The 23,787-nt window shown below is 39.4% G+C and overlaps 1 protein-coding gene and 1 long non-coding RNA gene across 10 annotated transcripts in view; one reads left to right on the forward strand and one right to left on the reverse strand.

The window, feature by feature from the left end:
* Positions 1-23,787, forward strand: part of fbxw2 (F-box and WD repeat domain containing 2) — a 461,765-nt gene that overhangs the window by 128,078 nt on the left and 309,900 nt on the right. The window lies entirely within an intron of this gene.
* Positions 5,813-8,392, reverse strand: LOC144002818 (uncharacterized). The gene is made up of 3 exons (XR_013278816.1): positions 8,285-8,392; positions 7,538-7,733; positions 5,813-6,605 (listed from the first exon to the last, which is right to left on the reverse strand). It is a non-coding gene; the product is annotated as an uncharacterized LOC144002818 (long non-coding RNA).

Here is a 23,787-nt window from a genome sequence, read left to right on the forward strand (position 1 = left end):
TGATGATGCCCCACACCGAATATTGTAACTTTTCGCCAAAGGGCGTGGCCGCGACGGTGACGCAAAGTCTGAAGATTTTTCGTGACAATAAAAGCTGCATTAACTTGACCGAGATGATCCTATCTTCTCAAAATTTCACACATTTGATGAGAGTCCAGCCCCTAAGACATCTACGAACTTATATTTCATCTTACTGATAGCGCCACCTTCTGGCAATTTTTTTTCTTACGATTTTTCTTCAATGTTTTTCTCCAACCACATTAACTGCACCTACCTCATATTTGCACAGATGAGGGTTTCGGTCTTCATGATGTCACAACACGAAGTTTGTGAGTTTTCGCGAATCGCTGTGGGCGTGGCTAAGCGCTGTTCGCCAAGAAAACAAAACCAATTTTCAGGGCCTAAACCGGCACAGAAACGCATGAAACTTGGCACACACATCTGGCCTGGCAAAATGAGCGATATTTTATCCTGGATTGTGCTATTTTTACAGAAATGACTCAATAGCGCCCCCTAGAAAATTTTAATGAAGCAGCCCCGGTTGTACGTTTAAGCAAGATCTACGAAAATTTTTAGGTGTATGAGGGAGCCCAAGACCTACAAAAAAGTCTCTTGGACCCATATGCTAAAATGAACAGGAAGTGAGCTACGAATTTTTGAATGTCCCATTTTTGACGATTTTTGCACATTCACAGGGGGCAGACTTTTGCCCACTTCTCCTTCACGTTTCATCTGACTGAGTTAAGACTTGACCTGGACCATGTCAAGACCTGAGCCAACGACAGGGGAAAAAATCTTGACCTTTCGAAATACTATATGATGAAGGCGGGGCATCAAAATTTGTGTTTCGCACTGAAAAAGGATATGCTTAATAACTCCCCGGTACATGCTCCAAAAAATCCCAAACTTGACATGTATGTTTATCGTCAAGGCCTGAAGCTATCTCTATGACAACATTCAGTTATATATGCAGCGTCACCTAGTCCTTGAGGCATAAAAAAAAAATACCCCACATACGGTATTTTGTACAAAAAATGTAAACTCATTCAAAGTGTGATAACTAAGTCATTAGGGCCCGAGCAGCGACCGCTGCGAGGTCCCTATTGTTTTTGTAAAAATTATTATTAGGGCCCGAGCAGCGACCGCTGCGAGGTCCCTATTGTTTTTGTAAAAATTCTTCTTCTTCTTCTTCTTCTTCTTCTTCTTCTTCTTCTTCTTCTTCTTCTTCTTCTTCTTCTTCTTCTTCTTCTTCTTCTTCTTCTTCTTCTTCTTCTTCTTCTTCTTCTTCTTCTTCTTCTTCATTCTCCGCAAACAATCGCGATTTTGGATACCTAAATATTCACGAAAACTCACCGAACTTTGCACACTCCTCAGGTCCGGCGAAAAATTTGATATTATGAAGTCGTTATAACAACGCGACTCTATAGCGCCCCCTAGCATAGAAAAATAAAAACCAAGCCCGGCACGTTTGAGCTAGAGCAACGAAAATTGGTAGGCACGTGTAGCACCCCGAGACGCACATAAAAGTCTATTGGGACCATGTAGCTAAAATGTACAGGAAGTGAGCTATGAATTTTTTAATGTCCAATTTTGGCCTATTTTGGCACATTCACTGTGGTCATGCTTTTTCCCCCTCTGCAAACATTTTTCATCCAATTCACCTCAAACTTGGCATTTATCATCTCAAGACCTGAGAGAACAACTGGGCAAAAAGTCTTGCCTTTTCAAAATACTATATGATGGGGGCGGGGCATCAAATATTGCCTTTAAAATTTCATTTGTCCAGAAAGAGCAAATGCTTAATAACTCCCATGTTCAAGCTCCAAAAAATCTCAAACTTCTCAGGCAATGTAATAGTCACGGCCTGAAAACATCTATATGATAAAATTCAGTTATACATATAGCGCCACCTAGTGGTAACAATAAATGTCATACTTTACGTTTTTAGCTACTGCGCTGAGCTCGCTGAAGGGATCCAGTTGAAAATTGGTCAGAAAAGTTGTTGATCATGCCCCACACCGAATATTGTAACTTTTCGCCAAAGGGCGTGGCCGCTACGGTGACGCAAAGTCTGAAGATTTTTCGTGACAATAAAAGCTGCATTAACTTGACCGAGATGATCCTATCTTCTCAAAATTTCACACATTTGATGAGAGTCCAGCCCTCAAGACATCTATGAACTTATATTTAATCTAACTGATAGCGCCACCTAGTGGCAATTTTTTTTCTTACGAATTTTCTTCTACGTTTTTCTCCAAACACGTTAACTGGACCTACCTCATATTTGCTCAGATGAGGGTTTCGGCCTTCATGATGTCACAACACGAAGTTTGTGAGTTTTCGCGAATCGCTGTGGGCGTGGCTAAGCACTGTTCGCCAAGAAAACAACGCCAGTTTTGAGGGTCTAAACATGCGCAGAAACTCATGAAACTTGGCACACACATCTGGCCTGGTAAAATGAACAATATTTTACTGTTGATTGTGCTATTTTTACAAAAATGACTCAATAGCGCCCCCTAGGAATTTTTAATGAAGCAGCCCCGGTTGTACGTTTAAGCAAGATCTACGAAAATTTTTAGGTGTATGAGGGAGCCCAAGACCTACAAAAAAGTCTCTTGGACCCATATGCTAAAATGAACAGGAAGTGAGCTACGAATTTTTGAATGTCCCATTTTTGACGATTTTTGCACATTCACAGGGGGCAGACTTTTGCCCACTTCTCCTACACGTTTCATCTGACTGAGTTAAGACTTGCCCTGGACCATGTCAAGACCTGAGCCAACGACAGGGGGAAAAATCTTGACTTTTCGAAATACTATATGATGAAGGCGGGGCATCAAAATTTGTGTTTCGCACTGAAAAAGGATATGCTTAATAACTCCCCGGTACATGCTCCATAAAATCCCAAACTTGACATGTATGTTTATCGTCAAGGCCTGAAGCTATCTCTATGACAACATTCAGTTATATATGCAGCGTCACCTAGCCCTTGAGGCATAAAAAAAAAATACACCACATACGGTATTTTGTACAAAAAATGTAAACTCATTCTAAGTGTGATAACTAAGTCATTTATGAATATTCTTTTAGTTTCCACCACTCAAAATGTTCACTGGCATCAGACTTATCCAAACATGCAGCCCGGGCCACGTTATGGTCCTTGCACGTTGGGGTACTTGCACGTTAGGGTACTGGCATGTTGGGGTACTGGCATATTGGAAGCAAAATTTCTTTGAAAATGGCATAATAAACGTTTACATGTAGAATATTTTTTTTTCCAGTGTGTGTCAAGCTCAACGGGTTTTGGTGATTGTTAAGACCTGCAAAAATCAGCGTCCTTTTTTATTTTTAGGCAATGAGTGCCCTGATTGGTATTTTTTGTAAAAGTGTATATATACATCATCGCTCGTTGTACTCATTGCACAATGTTACTTTTATTGTCCAAAGGGGCAATCAAAAATGAATAAAACAAAATGGAAACGTACATACGTTTGGATCGGTGTGAAGCCAGTGAACAATTTGGGTGGTGGAAACTAAAAGAATATTCATAAATGACTTAGTTATCACACTTAGAATGAGTGTACATTTTTTGTACAAAATACCGTATGTGGGGTATTTTAAAAAAAAATTTTTTATATAAGCCTCAACGGCTAGGTGGCGCTGTATTTATAACTGAATGTTGTCATAGAGATACCTTCAGGCCTTGATTATAAGCATACATGTCAAGTGTGGGATTTTTTTTGGAGCATGTACCGTGGAGTTATTAAGCATATCCTTCATTCACGATATTGCTTTTAATGTCCATAGAGGCTATCAAAAATAAATAAAAATATATATATGTTTGGATAAGTCTGATGCCAGTGAACATTTTGAGTGGTGGAAACTAAAAGAATATTCATAAATGACTTCGTTATCACACTTAGAATGAGTTTACATTTTTTGTACAAAATACCGTATGTGGGGTATTTTTTTTTCATGCCTCAAGGGCTAGGTGGCGCTGCATATATAACTGAATGTTGTCATAGAGATAACTTCAGGCCTTGACGATAAACATACATGTCAAGTTTGGGATTTTTTGGAGCATGTACCGGGAAGTTATCAAGCATATCCTTTTTCATTGCGAAACACAAATTTTGATGCCCCGCCCTCATCATATAGTATTTCGAAAAGTCAAAATTTTTCCCCCTGTCGTTGGCTCAGGTCTTGACATGGTCCAGGCCAAGTCTTAACTCAGTCGGATGAAACGTGTAGGAGAGGTGGGCAAAAGTCTGCCCCCTGTGAATGTGCAAAAATCGTCAAAAATGGGACATTCAAAAATTCGTAGCTCACTTCCTGTTCATTTTAACATATGGGTACAAGAGACTTTTTTGTAGGTCTTGGGCTCCCTCATACACCTGAAAATATTCGTCGTTCTTGCTTAAACGTACAACCGGGGCTGCTTCGTTAAAAATTTCGAGGGGGCGCTATTGAGTCATTTTTGTAAAAATAGCACAATCAACAATAAAATATTGCTCATTTTGCCAGGCCAGCTGTGTGTGCCAAGTTTCGTGTGTTTCTGTGCCAGTTTAGGCCCTCAAAATTGGCGTTGTTTTCTTGGCGACCAGCGCTTAGCCACGCCCACAGCGACTCGCGAAAACTCAAAAACTTCGTGTTTTGACAGCATGAAGGCCGACACCCTCATCTGAGCAAATATGAGGTAGGTCCAGTTAACATGGTTGGAGAAAAACATTGAAGAAAAATCGTAAGAAAAAAAATTGCCAGTAGGTGGCGCTATCAGTAAGATGAAATATAAGTTTGTAGATGTCTTTAGGGCTGGACTCTCATCAATTGTGTAAAATTTTGAGAAGATAGCATCATCTCGGTCAAGTTAATGCAGCTTTTGTTGTCACGAGAAATCTTCAGACTTTGCGGCACCGTAGCGGCCACGCCCTTTGGCGAAAAGTTACAATATTCGGTGTGGGGCATGATCAACATCTTAAGGCTTTTCTGACCAATTTTCAACTGGATCCCTTCAACGAGCTCAGCACAGTAGCTAAAAACGTAAAGTATGACAATTATTGTTACCACTAGGTGGCGCTACATGGATAACTGAATTTTATCATATAGATGTTTTCAGGCCGTGACTATTAAGTTGCCTGATAAGTTTGAGATTTTTTGGAGCTTGAACATGGGAGTTATTAAGCATTTGCTCTTTCTGGACAAATGAAATTTTAAAGGCAATATTTGATGCCCCGCCCCCGTCATATAGTATTTCGAAAAGGCAAGATTTTTTCCCCAGTTGTTCTCTCAGGTCTTGAGATGATAAATGCCAAGTTTGAAGTCAATTGGATGAAAAATGTTTGCAAAGGGGGAAAAAGCATGACCACAGTGAATGTGCCAAAATAGGTCAAAATTGGACATTAAAAAATTCATAGCTCACTTCCTGTACATTTTAGCTACATGGTCCCAATAGACTTTTTTGTGCGTCTCGGGGTGCTACACGTGCCTGCCAATTTTCGTTGCTCTAGCTCAAACATGCCGGGCTTGGTTTTTATTTTTCTATGCTAGGGGGCGCTATAGAGTCGCGTTGTTATGACGACTTCATAATATCAAATTTTTCGCCGGGCCTGAGGAGTGTGCAAAGTTTGGTGAGTTTTCGTAAATGTTTAGGTACCCAAAATCGTGATCGTTTACGGAGAATAATAATAATAATAATAATAATAATAATAATAATAACTAGAGCTGCGAGCAGCTATAAAGGGCCCTCGCAACCCGGGCCACGTTGGGGTATATGCAAGTCGGGGGACTTGCACGTTGGGGTACTGTTAAATAGACAAGGACCATGGAAAATAGAAATGCATTTGCCGTGCCTTGTGTGTAAAAAGGTGCAGTAAAAGGCCAAAAATGATGCACAATTCCCAAAATAAATGCAAAAGTGTGGACTTTCTGATGTGTGTGCAAAGTTTCATGAAAAGTCGCTCGTTTGATATTCAAAACCAGCATCTGTTCATTTGAAAACATTGCATGGCACAGAGATGGTGTGTGATCAAATAAAAAGCTTTTTGATGACTCTTAATGTGGTGTCGCTGTGCAACACATATGTATTCATGACATAGTGAAGTATTGTGACAGTTTTGTAGGGTCCAGCAAACAGTAAATGTGTGACAGTTATTCAAGAAAAAATGTAGGTTTGAAGCAGGCTAACCAATGACATCATCTAAAGGGGAAAAAAGCACATGAGCAAGCATAGGTATAAGTAGAGGAGAAAAAGAGATGAAAGAAGTGCGAGAGATGGAACAGGAGAGGAATGCAGCTGTTTATGTATAGCTGTTGTAACAGGACAGATTAAATAACACTTTAACCTGGGGTTAACAGCGCCCTAGGACAGATAAACTCTTTAGTGTAAAAGTTTTCTGGGACAGATGAATCCCTTGGGGTCAAAGAGTTTGGGTTAGCACATAGTCTGTCTTAGGATAATGTAACCTCCATGGATGAATTAGTCCTTGGACGCTTTGACCTGCGGGCTAAAACTTCAGGGGGGTTAACCTGTCCTGTTATATTGTGATCATCGTCTTCGTGCATGTCCTCAGTGGCTTCTTCTGTCTGTGTGGCAGCATTTGATACATCTGTAGAACAAAAAAGAATGAAGAATCATGTTAGATCTGTGAAGTTTGGTTGTCTTAGGTGTAGTTTACAGAACAGTCGTGTGCATATTTTTAGCATGGTAGTGTCTTAATACAAATGCATATTATGTAATGCACTGTATATGGATATTACAGACGTAATATTTGACGGTGATCTTATATTCATAGTTTTTGCCCGTTAATAAATAATATAGCTAGTAAGTAATAAGACACGCAAAAATGGTATAGTTGAATCCTCTGGGTCAAAAAGCAATGTTTTAGGATTGTGTGATGAAATGATGAATAAAAGTAAGGATACGACAGGTACATAAATGGTTATGTAAGTGTAAAATTTGGCATGGTGTGTCCAGATACATGCAGGATAAGTATAAAATATTATGGTGTGTGATTGATTTTTTCTTAGTAAAAATTAGTATTGTAATGGTCAAGTCACATTATGTCCAAAAAATTTTTTAAAAAAAATCTATGGTATAGAAACATCATAATCAGGGGCAAAGACATAAACATAATAATAGTAATTAATAATGATAGAATTTAAATACAATCTTTTCCATGAATATGTCAGTTATTTTGAGAAGATACAGAAAAAAAAGAACTTTGAAGTGTCTATCAGTGGATGAAAGAGGGCAAGATCACAGCATAGCTACATGATATCAGTCACATTTGAAAGTAATCAAGTGTAGTATGTATTCACATTATATACATTGAGAAATTGCGGCTCAATAATCAGTCAGTGTTTTAGTTAACAGTCCAATGTTACCTTCAAGATATTCCTAACAGAAAAAAAGGAACGTGCATTAACAAAAAAATGTAAAAATGTCCATTGTCAAACATGTCATTCATTATACACAATGTGTAGGATGGGGATGCTTGCTGTGTTAGTGTTTGTGTGTCTTCCATGTCATATAGCTTACCATCACGGACAAATGCATCACATGCATCCTTTATAACCAATGCAGTCTGGAGTTCTTTCACAAGCTTGGTTTTGAAGTCTATCTGTTTTTCAAGTGCTCGATTGACTCGAGTCACATGGACTAGTTGGTTCATTTGGGAATGAAGATCAAGGCTGCGCTGGTATAAGTCGTTGCGACTGGAATCAATGCATGCATACTGTAATGACAAAGCATTCAATGAAAATCAGTCATGTTAGATTCCATGATTCTAAATAGCAGAGGTAACGTGTTGGTGCAAAACGTTGTGGTCGTGTTGCATGTTACTCAATGGCTGTGTGTGTCAAAACGAGTTTATTTGAAAGAATATACAAATATATACACACGGACATATATATTTATACAGTATAACAGTACCGCATGTATTGGTTTTAAGGAAAGAGTTGAAAAGCAGTGTTCAGAAAAAAGCATAAGACGCACAAAGTACCATTTCACTACATGTAATAAGTTGTCAAGTAGACATGTGAATTAAGTGGTTAAGATAGTGGCTACTGTGCAAGTAAGCTTCAATTGTCTCTAAAAGGTTAGCATATGTGTTCTACATGATATCAATGGCTAGACGTGCTCGTGGAGAAACATTACAAACAGAAAAACACACTAAAGGTGCCTTTAACAAACCTGTTAATAAATGAGAACTTAATACATATATGTATGGCATACTGTATATGATTGAGAAAGTTGTCCTGTTTAGTTTATGTATTGTATACTTACGGAAAAAAGTTGGCAATCTTTGCGTATGGAGATGATTAGAGGGTCTTTATCAAAAGAGAATTTGCTTGGTGATTTGTTCATGTTCTGTAGAAAAGCAAAGGAGTAGAAATAAATACAGTATCATACTTCATAAACATACAAGAAATTTGTAGCTGTATTAACCATTGTTGGTATTTGAAGTGATAATTTAGGAATAGAAGTGTAGTGATTGCAGAATTTATAGAGTGCTTACCTTGTATGACTTTGTAGATGGAAATGTCTTTTGTTGAAAGAGCTCTTTGTTGTCTACTATATATGCAAGGACAAGCATAAGTAGGTGTGGTTATGAAGTACTTGACCATTGAAATAAAGCAGTGGTATCAAATGTATGGACCGTGGTTTGGCTCAGGCCTGCAAAGGGGTTTAATGTGGCACAAGAGATAATCTTGTAAGGTACAAAAAATAATAATAATATAATAGGTATGCCTCTGAGTTTTCACAAATCTAGGTCAAGTCAAGTCATCTTTAGTTATTTCGCGCTTGAATCATCCAATCGGAAATGCTCCATAAAAAATGTATAGAGGGTGCGATTTATTGCAAATTGCACAAGAAATCTCTAAAAATTCATGTTAATGACAAGTCTGATGTGTGTGCAAAGTTTCACGAGTTTTCACACATGTATAGATAAAAAAAAACAAAGCAGCACTTTACTTGGCAACCAATGCATCGCTATAGCAGCAGCGTGCGACAAAATAAAAAACTTTCGATAAATTTGCATCTTAAACATCTTAAGATGAAACACACCAAGTTTGAACACGGTCGGATGAATTTTGTAGGAGGAGTTAAAATATGACCCCTAAAAAAGGCCACAAAAAAAGGCTACAAATCCCATCATAAATCAAAATGGCGGACTTCCTGTTTGGTTTAGCACATGGTTCCAAGAGACTTTTTTGTACATCGTGGGCTCTTATGTATGCCTCTAAATTATCATAGCGCTAGGTGAAACGTACAACCGGGAATGCTTCGTTAAAGAGGAGTTTTTTAGCTCAAAATGTGATGCCCGGCCCCTACGGGACTTCCTGTTGGGTTTAGCACATGGCACCAAGAGACTTTTTTGTACATCGTGGGCTGTTACATTTGTCTCCAAATTTTCGTAGCTCTAGCTGCTTCGTACAACTGGGAATGCTTCATTAAGAAGGAATTTTTTCCTTTGCAAACTGTGCATGCCACGGCAACAGCGTGCGACAAAATAAAAAGCTTTCAATAACTTTTCATCTTCAACATCTTAAGATGAATCACACCAAGATTGGAGATGATCGGATAAACTCTGTAGGAGGAGTTCGTTAAAATAAGACCCCTATGAAATGGCCCAAAAAATGGCAACACGTTCCAAAGTAAATCAAAATGGCGGACTTCCTGTTCGGTTTAGCATATGGTTCAAAAAGAGTTTTTTGTACCTTGAGGGCTGTTACATATGTCTTCAAATATTGGTAACTCTAGGTGAAATGTACAGCCGGGAATGCTTCATTAAGTTAGAATTTTGAAACACAAAATTTGATGCCTCGCCTCTGGCGGACTTCCTGTTAGGTTTAGCATATGGCACCAACAGGCTTTTTTGTAGATCATAGTCTGTTACATATGTGTACCAATTTTCGTAGCTCTAGATTAAACGTACCACCGGCAATGATTCGTTAAGTAAGAATTTTGAAACTGTAAATTTGATGCCCCGCCACCGTCATATAGTATGTCAAAAACTTTAGATTTTTTACCATGATGTTGTCCCAGGTGTTGAGATGGTACAGCCCAAGTTTGAAGTCAATCGGGTTAACCGTGTAGGAGAAGCGGGCAAAAGTATGACCCCTGTAAATGTGCAAAAATGGGCCAAAATTGGACATTCAAATACTCATACCTCACTTCCTGTCTATTTTAGGGTACACATATCAAAGAGGTTTTTGTTCATCTGGATGTGCTACAGGTGCCACACAATTTTCGTAGCCATAGGACAATCGTAGCGGGACAGGGATCCGTTAAACCTATGTAGGTGGCGCTACAGAGCCATTTTTCTGTTATCGTGTATGGCGACTTTAAAATATCAAATTTTTCGCCAGACCCGATCTGCGTGTAAAGTTTGGTGAGTTTTCGTTCATGTTTAGTGCCTCAAAAATGTGGTTGTTTGCGGAAAAGAATAATAACAAAGAAAAAGAAGAAGAAGAAGAAGAAGAACTAGAGCTGCGAGCAGCTATAAAGGGCCCTCGCAACCTGGGTCACGTTGGGGTACTTGCACGTCGGGGTACTGGCACGTTGGGGTACTGTCAAATCGGACAAGGACCATCTAAAATGTTTTTGACAAGCTTTGTGAGTGCAAAAGGCCAAAGATGGTGTGCAATTCCCAAAATAAATTCAAAATGGCGGACTTCCTTTTAGATTTAGCATACGGCTACAGAATACTTTTTGTAGGTCTTAAGCTAATAGGTATGCCTCCCAGTTTTCACAAATCTAGGTCAAGTCATCTTTAGTTGTGTATCGCTTGAATCATACAATTGGAAATGCTCCATAAAAATGCATAGAGGGCGCTATTGAGCACAACGTTGGGTTACTTGCACGTCAGGGTACTGGCACGTTGGGGTACTGTTACATGGAACAAGGACCATTTAAAATGTTAGTTTTTTCCATGCCTTGTTTGTGCAAAGTTTAATGAAAGAGGCCAAAAATTATGTATAATTCCCAAAATAAAATCAAAATAGCGGACTTCCTCTTTGGTTTGGCAAATGGCTACATAATACTTTTTTGTAGGTATTAGGCTGATAGGGGTCTGTCCTAATTTTCACAAATCTAGCAGAATCATACAATCGGAAATACTTCATAAAAATGTCTAGAGGGCGCTATTTATTGCAAATTGCACAATAAATCTCTAAAAATTCATGTTCATGACAAGTCTGATGTGTTTGCAGTTTCATGAGTTTTCACACATGTATAGATAAAAAAACAAAGCAGCACTTTACTTGGCAAACAATGCATCGCTATAGCAGCAGCGTGCGACAAAATAAAAAACTTTCGATAACTTTGCATCTTAAACATCTTAAGATGAAACACACCAAGTTTGAAGACGGTCGGAGGAACTTTGTACGAGGAGTTCGTTAAAATATGACCCCTGAAAAAGGCCACAAAAAATGGCAACAAATCCCATCGTAAATCAAAATGGCGGACTTCCTGTTTGGTTTAGCACATGGTTCCAAGAGACTTTTTTTGTACATCGTGGGCTCTTATGTATGCCTGCAAATTATCATTGCGCTAGGTGAAACGTACAACCGGGAATGCTTCATTAAAGAGGAGTTTTCTAGCTCAAAATGTGATGCCCGGCCCCTGGGGGACTTCCTGTTGGGTTTAGCACATGGCACCAAGAGACTTTTTTGTACATTGTGGGCTGTTACATATGTCTACAAATTTTTGTAGCTCTAGCTACTTCGTACAACTGGGAATGCTTCATTAAGAAGGATTTTTTTCCTTTTCAAAAAGTGCATGCCACGACAACAGCGTGCGACGAAATAAAGAGCTTTCAATAACTTTTCATCCTCAACATCTTAAGATGAATCACACCAAGTTTGAAGATGATCGGATAAACTCTGTAGGAGGAGTTCATTAAAATAAGACCCCTACGAAATGGCCAAAAAAAATGGCAACACATTCCAAAGTAAATCAAAATGGCGGACGTCCTGTTAGGTTTAGCATATGGTTCAAAAAGAGTTTTTTGTACCTCGAGGGCTGTTATATACCTCTACAAATGTTGGTAACTCTATGTGAAACGTACAGCCGGGTATGCTTTGTAAAAGAGGAGTTTTTTAGCTCAAAATGTGATGCCCGGCCCCTGGGGGACTTCCTGTTGGGTTTAGCACAGGGCACCAAGAGACTTTTTTGTACATCTTGGGCTGTTACATATGTCTACAAATTTTCGTAGCTCTCGCTGCTTCGTACAGATGGGAATGCTTCTTTAAGGATATTTTTTTTCCTTTGCAAACAGTGCATGCCATGACAACAGTGTGCGACGAAATACAAAGCTTTCAATAACTTTTCATCTTCAACATCTTAAGATGAATCACACCAAGTTTGAAGATGATCGGATAAACACTGTAGGAGGAGTTCGTTAAAATAAGACCCCAATGAAATGGCCAAAAAAATGGCAACACGTTCCAAAATAAATCAAAATGGTGGACTTCCTGTTCGGTTTAGCATATGGTTCAAAAAGAGTTTTTTGTAGGTCATAGCCTGTTACATATGTGTACCAATTTTCGTAGCTCTAGATTAAACGTACAACCGGCAATGCTTCGTGAAGTAAGAATTTTTAAACTCTAAATTTGATGCGCCGCCGCCGTCATATAGTATATCAAAAACTTTAAATTTTTCACAATGATGTTGTCCCAGGTGTTGAGATGGTACATCCCAAGTTTGAAGTCAATCGGGTTAACCGTGTAGGAGAAGCGGGCAAAAGTATGACCCCTGTAAATGTGCAAAACTGGGCCAAAATTGGACATTCAGATGATCATACCTCACTTTCTGTCTATTTTAGGGTACACACATCAAAGAGGTTTTTGTTCATCTGGATGTGCTACGGGTGCCACACAATTTTCGTCGCCATAGGACAATCGTAGCGGGACAGGGATCCGTTTAACCTATGTAGGTGGCGCTATGGAGCCATTTTTCTGTTATCATGTATGGCGACTTTAAAATATCAAATTTTTCGCCAGGCCTGATGTGCGTGTAAAGTTTGGTGAGTTTTCGTTCACGTTTAGCGTCTCAAAAATGCGATTGTTTGCGGAGAATAATAATAATAAGAATAATAATAATAAGAAGAATAATAATAAGAATTCCTACAAAAACAATAGGGCCTCGCAGCGGCACCGCCGCCGCCGCTGCTCGGGCCCTAATAAGAAGAATCCCTACAAAAACAATAGGGCCTCGCAGCGGCACCGCCGCCGCCGCTGCTCGGGCCCTAATAATAAGAATTCCTTCAGGAACAATAGGGACCTCGCAGCGGTCGCTGCTCGGGCCCTAATAAGAATTCCTTCAGGAACAATAGGGACCTCGCAGCGGTCGCTGCTCGGGCCCTAATAAGAATTCCTTCAGGAACAATAGGGACCTCGCAGCGGTCGCTGCTCGGGCCCTAATAATAATAATAATAATAAGAATTCCTACAAAAACAATAGGGCCTCGCAGCGGCACCGCCGCCGCCGCTGCTCGGGCCCTAATAAGAAGAATTCCTACAAAAACAATAGGGCCTCGCAGCGGCACCGCCGCCGCCGCTGCTCGGGCCCTAACTAGAGCTGCGAGCAGCTATAAAGGGCCCTCGCAGCCCGGGCCACGTTGGGGTACTTGCACGTTGGGGTACTTGCACGTTGGGGTACTCGCACATTGGGGTACTGGCACATTAGGAGCAAAATTTCTTTGAACATGGCATGATAAACCTTTACATTTTTTTTTTGCCAGGTGAGATGTGTGTGTGAAGCTCAATGTGTTTTGGTGATTGTCAAGATCTGCAAAAATCAGCTTCCTTTTTTATTTTTAGGGAATGAGTTGACCTGACTGTTTTTTTTTTTGCAAAAGTATGTATACCCATCATCGCTTGTACTCATTGCACAATGTTGCTTTTATTGTCCATAGAGGCGATCAAAAAAAAATGAAACTGAATAAAAAAACTACAGATGTTTGGATCGGTCTGATACCAGTGAACACCTTGAGTAGTGGAAAGTAAAAGAATATTCATAAATGACTTAGTTATAACACTTACAAGTTCACAAATTTTGTTCAAAATACCGTAAGTGGGGTTTTTTTTTTTTTTTTTTTTTTTTATGCCTCAAGGACTAGGTGGCGCAGTATTTATAACTAAATTTTGTCATAGAGATACCTTCAGGCCTTGACTATAAATATACATGTCAAGTTTGGGATTTTTTGAAGCATGTACCGGGGAGTTATTCAGCATATCCTTCATTCACGATACTGCTATTAACGTCAATAGAGGCTATCAAAAATAAATAAAACTAAATAAAAAATACGTATGTTTGGATAGGTCTGATGCTAGTGAACATTTTGAGTGGTTGAAAATAAAAGAATATTCATAAATGACTTAGTTATCACACTTAGAATGAGTTTACATTTTTTGGACAAAATACCGTATGTGGGGTATTTTTTTGTTTTGCCTCAAGGGCTAGGTGGCGCTGCATATATAACTGAATGTTGTCATATAGATACCTTCAGGCCTTGACTCTAAACATACATGTCAAATTTGGGATTTTTTTGAGCATGTACCGGGGAGTTATTAAGCCTATCCTTTTTCATTGTGAAACACAAAATTTGATGCCCCGCCCTCATCATATAGTATTCCGAAAAGTCAAGATTTTCCCCCCCTGTCGTTGGCTCAGGTCTTGACATGGTCCAGGTCAAGTCTGAAGTCAGTCGGATGAAACGTGTAGGAGAAGTGGGCAAAAGTATGCCCCCTGTAATTGGGCTAAATTCGTAAAAAATGGGACATTCAAAAATTCGTAGCTCACTTCCTGTTTATTTTAGCACATGGGTCCAAGAGACTTTTTTGTAGGTCTTGGGCTCCCTCATACACCTAAAAATATTCGTCGTTTTTGCTTAAACGTACAACTGGGGCTGCTTCGTTAAAAACTTCTAGGGGGCGCTATTGAGTCATTTTTGTAAAAATAGCACAATCAACAATAAAATATTGCTCATTTTACCAGGCCAGATGTGTGTGCCAAGTTTCAGGAGTTTCTGTGCATGTTTAGACCCTCAAAACTGGCGTTGTTTTCTTGGCGAACAGTGCTTAGCCACGCCCACAGCAATTCACAAAAACTCACAACCTTCGGTGTTGTGACACCATGAAGGCCGAAACCCTCATCTGAGCAAATATGAGGTAGGTCCAGTTAACGTGTTTGGAGAAAAACGTAGAAGAAAATTCGTTAAAAAAAAAAAATTGCCACTAGATGGCGCTATCAGTAAGATTAAATATAAGTTCGTAGATGTCTTTAGGGCTGGACTCTCATCAAATGTGTGAAATTTTGAGAAGATTGGATCATCTGGGCCAAGTTCATGTAGCTTTTGATGTCACGAAAAATCTTCAGACTTTGCGTTACCTTAGCGGCCACGCCCTTTGGCGAAAAGTTACACTATTCGGTGTGGGGCATGATCAACATCTTAAGGCTTTTCTGACCAATTTTCAACTGGATCCCTTCAACGAGCTCGGCACAGTAGCTAAAAACGTAAAGTATGACATTTATTGTTACCACTAGGTGGCGCTATATGTATAACTGAATTTTATCATATAGATGTTTTCAGGCCGTGACTATTACGTTGCCTGAGAAGTTTGAGATTTTTTGGAGCTTGAACATGGGAGTTATTAAGCATTTGCTCTTTCTGGACAAATGAAATTTTAAAGGCAATACTTGATGCCCCGCCCCCGTCATATAGTATTTCGAAAGGGCAAGATGTTTTGCCCAGTTGTTCTCTCAGGTCTTGAGATGATAAATGCCAAGTTTGAAGTCAATTGGATGAAAAATGTTTGCAAAGGGGGAAAAAGCATGACCACAGTGAATGTGCCAAAATAGGCCAAAATTGTACATAAAAAAATTCATAGCTCACTTCCTGTACATTTTAGCTACATGGTCCCAATAGACTTTTTTGTGCGTCTCGGGGTGCTACACGTGCCTGCCAATTTTCGTTGCTCTAGCTCAAACGTGCCGGGCTTGGTTTTTATTTTTTTACGCTAGGGGGCGCTATAGAGCCGCGTTGTTATAACGACTTCATAATATCAAATTTTTCGCCGGACCTGAGGAGTGTGCAAAGTTTGGTGAGTTTTCGTGAATATTTAGGTACCCAAAATCGCGATTGTTTGCGGAGAATAAAGAAGAAGAAGAAGAATAAAGGGCCCTCGCAACCCGTGCCACGTTGGGGTATTTGCACGTCGGGGTACTGGCACGTTAGGGTACTGTTTCATAAGAAACCGTCTAAATTGTAAATGTTTTGCCATGCTTTTTGTGTTTGTTCACATTGCTATGGAATGCTTTGTCGAGGTATTCGGCTGATAGGTATGCCTCCCAATATTCACACATCTAGCTGAATCATATAAAAAAAAAAATTCTTTGCAAACAATGCATCGCTACAGCAAAGGCGTGCCACGTTGGGGTACTTGCACGTCGGGGTACTGGCACGTTGGGGTACTGTCAAATAGGACAAGGACCATCTAAAATGTTTTTGACAAGCCTTGTGTGTGCAAAGTTTAATCAAAACGCAAAATATGGTGCGCAATTCCCAAAATAAATTCAAAATGGCGGACTTCCTTTTAGGTTTAGCATACGGCTACAGAATACTTTTTGTAGGTCTTAAGCTAATAGGTATGCCTCCCAGTTTTCACAAATCTAGGTCAAGTCATCTTTAGTTGTGTATCGCTTGAATCATACAATTGGAAATGCTCCATAAAAATGCATAGAGGGCGCTATTGAGCACAACGTTGGGTTACTTGCACGTCAGGGTACTGGCACGTTGGGGTACTGTTCCATGGAACAAGGACCATTTAAAATGTTAGTTTTTTCCATGCCTTGTCTGTGCAAAGTTTAATGAAGAAGGCCAAAAATGATGTATAATTCCCAAAATAAAATCAAAATAGCGGACTTCCTCTTTGGTTTGGCAAATGGCTACATAATACTTTTTTGTAGGTCTAGCATAATCATACAATCGGAAATGCTTCATAAAAATGTCTAGAGGGCGCTATTTATTGCAAATTGCACAATAAATCTCTGAAAATTCATGTTCATGACAAGTCTGATGTGTTTGCAAAGTTTCATGAGTTTTCATGTGTATAAAACAAAAAAAAAGCAGCACTTGACAACTGTTACATGGAACAAGGACCATTTAAAATGTTAGTTTTTTCCATGCCTTGTCTTTGCAAAGTTGAATGAAAAAGGCCAAAAATGATGTATAATTCCCAAAATAAAATCAAAATAGCGGACTTCCTCTTTGGTTTGGCAAATGGCTACATAATACTTTTTTGTAGGTCTAGCATAATCATACAATCGGAAATGCTTCATAAAAAGGTCTAGAGGGCGCTATTTATTGCAAATTGCACAATAAATCTCTGAAAATTCATGTTCATGACAAGTCTGATGTGTTTGCAAAGTTCCATGAGTTTTCATGTGTATAAAAAAAAAAAGCAGCACTTGACAAACAATGCATTGCTATGGCAACAGCGTGTTACAAAATAAAAAACTTTCGATTACTTTGCATCTTAAACATCTTAAGATGAAACACACCAAGTTTGAAGACAGTCGGATAAATTTTGTAGGAGGGGTTCGTTAAAATATGACCCCTGAAAGTTTTTCCTTGCCCGGTTGGAGGGTTAGATCAGGGGATGTCGCAACTTGTTTGTGGTTAAGTGCTACAGAAGTAAATGTGTCTTAACAACCTCATGATTGAATGTGTTTTCAATTCTCTAGGATGTGATTGGATTGTATCAATTAAATGTTCTTATAACTGATTCAGTGAGTAGTAAAAATAGTGTGTCAAGTATAATGACATGAAATATAAGGAATACAAAAAACAAAACAAGAACCCTCTAAATTACACATTTTGTTCCAGGCTTTATGTGCGTGCATAGTTTGAGTATACACCTAGGTTTAGGCCAGGAGTGTTCAAACCTTTTGCAAAGAGGGCCGGGTATGGTAAGGTGAAAATGTGTGGGGCCTAATCAACCATTTAGTTTAGCCTGACATAATTTTTTTACATGCATATGTAAATATATATATGTGGACAAATGTGTACATATGTCTACAAATTTTTGTAGCTCGAGCTGCTTCGTCCAACTGGGAACGCTGCATTAAGAAGGATTTTTTTTTCCTTTGCCAACAGTGCATGCCACGACAACAGCGTGCGACGAAATAAAAAGCTTTCAATAACTTTTCATCGTCAACATCTTAAGATGAATCACACCAAGTTTGAAGATGATCGGATAAACTCTGTAGGAGGAGTTCGTTAAAATAAGACCCCTATGAAATGGCCAAAAAAATGGCAACATGTTCCAAAGTAAATCAAAATGGCAGACTTCCTGTTAGGTTTAGCATATGGTTCAAAAAGAGTTTTTTGTACCTCGAGGGCTGTTACATATGTCTTCAAATTTTGGTCACTCTAGGTGAAACGTACAGCCGGAAATGCTTCATTAAGTAAAAATTTTGAAATGCAAAATTTGATGCCCTGCCTCTGGCGGACTTCCTGTTAGGTTTAGCATATGGCACCAACAGGCTTTTTTGTAGATCATCGTCTGTTACATATGTGTACCAATTTTCGTAGCTCTAGATTAAACGTATAACCGGCAATACTTCAGATGAAACATGCCAAAGAATGAAGACAATCTGATAAGTTTTGTAGAAAATATGAGGCCTATAAAAGGCCCCCAAAAAATGGCTACAAATAGCAAAGTAAATCAAAATGCCGGACTTCCTGTTTGGCTTAGCATATGGTTCTAAAAGACTTTTTTGTACATCGTGGGCTCTTATGTATGCCTCCAAATTATCATAGCGCTAGGTGAAAGGTACAACCGGGAATGCTTCGTTAAAGAGGAGTTTTTTAGCTCAAAAAGTGATGCCCGGCCCTTGCGGGACTTCCTGTTGGGTTTAGCACAAAGCAGCAAGAGACTTTTTTGTACATCGTGGGCTGTTACATATGTCTACAAATTTTCGTAGCTCTAGCTGCTTCGTACAACTGAGAATTCTTCATTAAGAAGAATTTTTTTCCTTTGCAAACAAGTGCATGCCACGACAACAGCGTGCAGCGAAATAAAAAGCTTTCAATAACTTTTCATCTTCAACATCTTAAGATGAATCACACCAAGTTTGAAGATGATCGGATAAACTCTGTAAGAGGAGTTCGTTAAAATAGGACCCCTATGAAATGGCCAAAAAAATGGGAACACGTTCCAAAGTAAATCAAAATGGTGGACTTTCTGTTAGGTTTAGCATATGGTTCAAAAAGAGTTTTTTGTACCTTGAGGGCTGTTACATATGTCTTTAAATGTTGGTAACTCTAGGTGAAACGTACATGCTTCATTAAGTAAGAATTTTGAAACTCAAAATTTGATGCCCCGCCTCTGGCGGACTTCCTGTTGGGTTTAGCATATGGCACCAACAGACTTTTTTGTAGGTCATAGTCTGTTACATATGTGTACCAATTTTCGTAGCTCTAGGTTAAACATACAACCGGCAATACTACGTTTAGTAAGAGTTTTGAAACTCTAAATTTGATGCCCCACCGCCGTCATATAGTATGTCGAAAACTTTAGATTTTTTACCATGGTGTTGTCCCAGGTCTTGAGATGGTACATCCCAAGTTTGAAGTCAATTGGATTAACCGTGTAGGAGAAGCAGGCAAAAGTATGACCCCTGTAAATGTGCAAAAATTGGCCAAAATTGGACATTTAAATACTCCTATCTCACTTCCTGTCTATTTTAGGGTACACACATCAAAGAGGTTTTTGTTCATCTGGATGTGCTACAGGTGCCACACAATTTTCATAGCCGTCGGACAATCGTAGCGGGCCAGGGATCTGTTTAACCTATGTAGGTGGCGCTATGGAGCCATTTTTCTGTTATCACCTATGGCGACTTTAAAATATCAAATTTTTCGCCAGGCCTGACGTGTGTGTAAAGTTTGGTGAGTTTTCGTTCACGTTTAGTGTCTCAAAAATGTGATTGTTTGCGGAAAAGAATAATAACAAAAAATAAAAAGAAGAATAATAAGAATTCCTTGAAAAACAATAGGGACCTCGCAGCGGTCGCTGCTCGGGCCCTAATAATAATAATAATAATAATAATAATTTTTACAAAAACAATAGGGACCTCGCAGCGGTCGCTGCTCGGGCCCTAACTAGAGCTGCGAGCAGCTATAAAGGGCCCTCGCAGCCCGGGCCACGTTGGGGTCCTTGCACGTTGGGGTACTTGCACGTTGGGGTACTGGCACATTGGGGTACTGGCATATTGGAAGCAAAATTTCTTTGAAAATGGCATAATAAACGTTTACATGTAGAATATTTTTTTGCCAGTGTGTGTGTCAAGCTCAACGGGTTTTGGTGATTGTTAAGACCTGCAAAAATCAGCGTCCTTTTTTATTTTTAGGCAATGAGTTGCCCTGATTGGTATTTTTTTGTAAAAGTGTATATACACATCATCGCTCGTTGTACTCATTGCACAATGTTACTTTTATTGTCTAAAGGGGCAATCAAAAATGAATAAAACAAAATGGAAACGTACATACGTTTGGATCGGTGTGAAGCCAGTGAACAATTTGAGTGGTGGAAACTAAAAGAATATTCATAAATGACTTAGTTATCACACTTAGAATGAGTGTACATTTTTTGTACAAAATACCGTATGTGGGGTATTTTTTTTTCATGCCTCAAGGGCTAGGTGGCGCTGCATATATAACTGAATGTTGTCATAGAGATAACTTCAGGCCTTGACGATAAACATACATGTCAAGTTTGGGATTTTTTGGAGCATGTCCCGGGGAGTTATCAAGCATATCCTTTTACATTGCGAAACACAAATTTCGATGCCCCGCCCTCATCATATAGTATTTCGAAAAGTCAAAATTTTTCCCCCTGTCGTTGGCTCAGGTCTTGACATGGTCCAGGCCAAGTCTTAACTCAGTCGGATGAAACGTGTAGGAGAAGTGGGCAAAAGTCTGCCCCCTGTGAATGTGCAAAAATCGTCAAAAATGGGACATTCAAAAATTCGTAGCTCACTTCCTGTTCATTTTAGCATATGGGTACAAGAGACTTTTTTGTAGGTCTTGGACTCCCTCATACACCTAAAAATATTCGGCGTTCTTGCTTAAACGTACAACCGGGGCTGCTTCGTTAAAAATTTCGAGGGGGCGCTATTGAGTCATTTTTGTAAAAATAGCACAATCAACAATAAAATATTGCTCATTTTACCAGGCCAGATGTGTGTGCCAAGTTTCAGGAGTTTCTGTGCATGTTTAGACCCTCAAAACTGGCGTTGTTTTCTTGGCGAACAGCGCTTAGCCACGCCTACAGCAATTCGCGAAAACTCACAAACTTCGTGTTGTGACATCATGAAGGCCGAAACCCTCATCTGAGCAATTATGAGGTAGGTCCAGTTAACGTGTTTGGAGAAAAACGTAGAAGAAAATTCGTAAGAAAAAAAATTGCCACTAGGTGGCGCTATCAGTTAGATGAAATATAAGTCAGTAGATGTCTTTAGGGCTGGACTCTCATCAAATGTGTGAAATTTTGAGAAGATAGGATCATCTCAGTCAAGTTTATGCAGCTTTTATTTTCACGAAAAATCTTCAGACTTTGCGTCACCGTAGCGGCCACGCCCTTTGGCGAAAAGTTACAATATTCGGTGTGGGGCATGATCAACATCTTAAGGCTTTTCTGACCAATTTTCAAATGGATCCCTTCAACAAGCTCAGAACAGTAGCTAAAAACGTAAAGTATGACATTTATTGTAACCACTAGGTGGCGCTATATGTATAACTGAATTTTATCATATAGATGTTTTCAGGCCGTGACTATTACGTTGCCTGAGAAGTTTGAGATTTTTTGGAGCTTGAACATGGGAGTTATTAAGCATTTGCTCTTTCTGGACAAATGAAATTTTAAAGACAATATTTGATGCCCCGCCCCCGTCATATAGTATTTCAAAAAGGCAAGATGTTTTGCCCAGTTTTTCTCTCAGGTCTTGAGATGATAAATGCCAAGTTTGAAGTCAATTGGATGAAAAATGTTTGCAAAGGGGGAAAAAGCATGACCACAGTGAATGTGCCAAAATAGGCCAAAATTGGGCATTAAAAAATTCATAGCTCACGTCCTGTACATTTTAGCTACATGGTCCCAATAGACTTTTTTGTGCGTCTCGGGGTGCTACACGTGCCTGCCAATTTTTGTTGCTCTAGCTCAAACGTGCCGGGCTTGGTTTTTATTTTTCTACGCTAGGGGGCGCTATCGAGTCGCATTGTTATGACGACTTAATAATATCAAATTTTTTGCCGGGCCTGAGGAGTGTGCAAAGTTCGGTGAGTTTTCGTGAATGTTTAGGTACCCAAAATCGCGATCGTTTGCGGAGAATAAAGAAGAAGAAGAAGAAGAAGAAGAAGAAGAAGAAGAAGAAGAAGAATTTTTACAAAAACAATAGGGACCTCGCAGCGGTCGCTGCTCGGGCCCTAATAATCCGATCGAAAAACAATAGGGACCTCGCAGCGGTAGCTGCTCGGGCCCTAATAATTTTTACAAAAACAATAGGGACCTCGCAGCGGTCGCTGCTCGGGCCCTAACTAGAGCTGCGAGCAGCTATAAAGGGCCCTCGCAGCCCGGGCCACGTTGGGGTCATTGCACGTTGGGGTACTTGCACGTTGGGGTACTGGCACATTGGGGTACTGGCATATTGGAAGCAAAATTTCTTTGAAAATGGCATAATAAACGTTTACATGTAGAATATTTTTTTGCCAGTGTGTGTGTCAAGCTCAACGGGTTTTGGTGATTGTTAAGACCTGCAAAAATCAGCGTCCTTTTTTATTTTTAGGCAATGAGTTGCCCTGATTGGTATTTTTTTGTAAAAGTGTATATACACATCATCGCTCGTTGTACTCATTGCACAATGTTACTTTTATTGTCCAAAGGGGCAATCAAAAATGAATAAAACAAAATGGAAACGTACATACGTTTGGATCGGTGTGAAGCCAGTGAACAATTTGAGTGGTGGAAACTAAAAGAATATTCATAAATGACTTAGTTATCACACTTAGAATGAGTGTACATTTTTTGTACAAAATACCGTATGTGGGGTATTTTTATTTTTTTTATATAAGCCTCAAGGGCTAGGTGGCGCTGTATTTATAACTGAATGTTGTCATAGAGATACCTTCAGGCCTTGATTATAAGCATACATGTCAAGTGTGGGATTTTTTTTGGAGCATGTACCGTGGAGTTATTAAGCATATCCTTCATTCACGATATTGCTTTTAATGTCCATAGAGGCTATCAAAAATAAATAAAAATATATATATGTTTGGATAAGTCTGATGCCAGTGAACATTTTGAGTGGTGGAAACTAAAAGAATATTCATAAATGACTTCGTTATCACACTTAGAATGAGTTTACATTTTTTGTACAAAATACCGTATGTGGGGTATTTTTTTTTCATGCCTCAAGGGCTAGGTGGCGCTGCATATATAACTGAATGTTGTCATAGAGATAACTTCAGGCCTTGACGATAAACATACATGTCAAGTTTGGGATTTTTTGGAGCATGTCCCGGGGAGTTATCAAGCATATCCTTTTACATTGCGAAACACAAATTTTGATGCCCCGCCCTCATCATATAGTATTTCGAAAAGTCAAAATTTTTCCCCCTGTCGTTGGCTCAGGTCTTGACATGGTCCAGGCCAAGTCTTAACTCAGTCGGATGAAACGTGTAGGAGAAGTGGGCAAAAGTCTACCCCCTGTGAATGTGCAAAA

Source organism: Festucalex cinctus, chromosome 15, assembly GCF_051991245.1.
Source record: "Festucalex cinctus isolate MCC-2025b chromosome 15, RoL_Fcin_1.0, whole genome shotgun sequence".
Classification (NCBI taxonomy): Eukaryota; Metazoa; Chordata; class Actinopteri; order Syngnathiformes; family Syngnathidae; genus Festucalex; species Festucalex cinctus.